Here is a 1,174-nt window from a genome sequence, read left to right on the forward strand (position 1 = left end):
GTGGCTTATTCATAGGATATCCTCACAGCACGTGAGTTTTGAGAATTTGTTCCTCTAAAGTAGTTTCTCTATACACTGTAATGGAAAACGTTTCATCATACATTAGGTGATAAAAATGTACTTAAATTTGATATTAAAAGTCTCAAACTTGTGTTTCAGATAATCCTCTTTCAAATATCAGCCTTTTGTAAATCTATTCAGTTTATTTTCAGCTGCGTTTTCCATGTGATCTTGCATCTCTTTGGATAACACTGGGAAGAGAAAAGCAGTAGCTGAGGGAAAGGACAACATACATCGTTCATTATAATTTTTTCCGCTTAACCTTTCAAACATGAAATAAAAAGGTCATCATAGTTCAATGTTAATGCTGGCAAGAGTATTTCTTTTACTGAAAACGGTGAAATGCAGATACTTATTTCATCAGACAGGAGTAGTTAGCTGGACTTTTTTCCAATTGTGCTATTATTTGCAGTGCCATTTCTGAGGGTTTTTGTCCTTTTATTTGGCATTTCTTTTAAACAAATCAGGACGTTTGAAATATATTGCTAAATGATACCTTAGGTTTTTTTCACTATTTAAAAAAAAAAAAAGTTTTCTACTAGCCTTGGCAGCTGTGGAGAAAACTTGAATATTTCCCTCAGTAGTCCTTTTTAGTGCTTGTGGTGGGCAGTTACTAAGCCCTGTGGTTATACTAGGGATGAATGGAAACTAGAAGAGAATGAAGAATTCTGCCTCAGACAACCAGCCATCACAGCGTTGGTGGTATAGTGGTGAGCATAGCTGCCTTCCAAGCAGTTGACCCGGGTTCGATTCCCGGCCAACGCAGGTGGGTGTATTTTGTCACCTTTTTCCGAGGAGCGGCTGGTGTGCCAGCGGGTGGTGCTGCCATCCAGAGGGAGCTCGGCAGGCTGGAGATACGGGTCAGCAGGAACCTCCGGAAGTTTAACAAGGAGAGAGGTGCAAAGTCCTGCACGCGGGGAGGAGGAACCCCTACATGCAGGGGGCTGCCCAGCTGGAGAGCAGGGTGGCAGAAAAGGATGTGGGGTCCTGGTGGGCGCTAAGTGGAACGTGACCCAGCAACGTGCCCTTGCAGCAAAGAAGGGGCCAGTGCTGTACTGGGCTGCGTTAGACAAAGTATTGCCCAGCAGGTCGAGGTGATCTTTCCCTTCTACTG

General features: G+C 43.5%; 1 non-coding gene across 1 annotated transcript; it reads left to right on the plus strand.

Moving 5' to 3' along the window:
• Positions 1-753: 753 nt before the first annotated feature.
• On the plus strand, positions 754-825 carry TRNAG-UCC (transfer RNA glycine (anticodon UCC)). The gene has a single exon. It is a non-coding gene; the product is annotated as a tRNA-Gly (tRNA).
• The last annotated feature ends 349 nt before the right edge of the window (positions 826-1,174 follow it).

Source organism: Nyctibius grandis, chromosome 7, assembly GCF_013368605.1.
Source record: "Nyctibius grandis isolate bNycGra1 chromosome 7, bNycGra1.pri, whole genome shotgun sequence".
Taxonomy (NCBI): domain Eukaryota; kingdom Metazoa; phylum Chordata; class Aves; order Nyctibiiformes; family Nyctibiidae; genus Nyctibius; species Nyctibius grandis.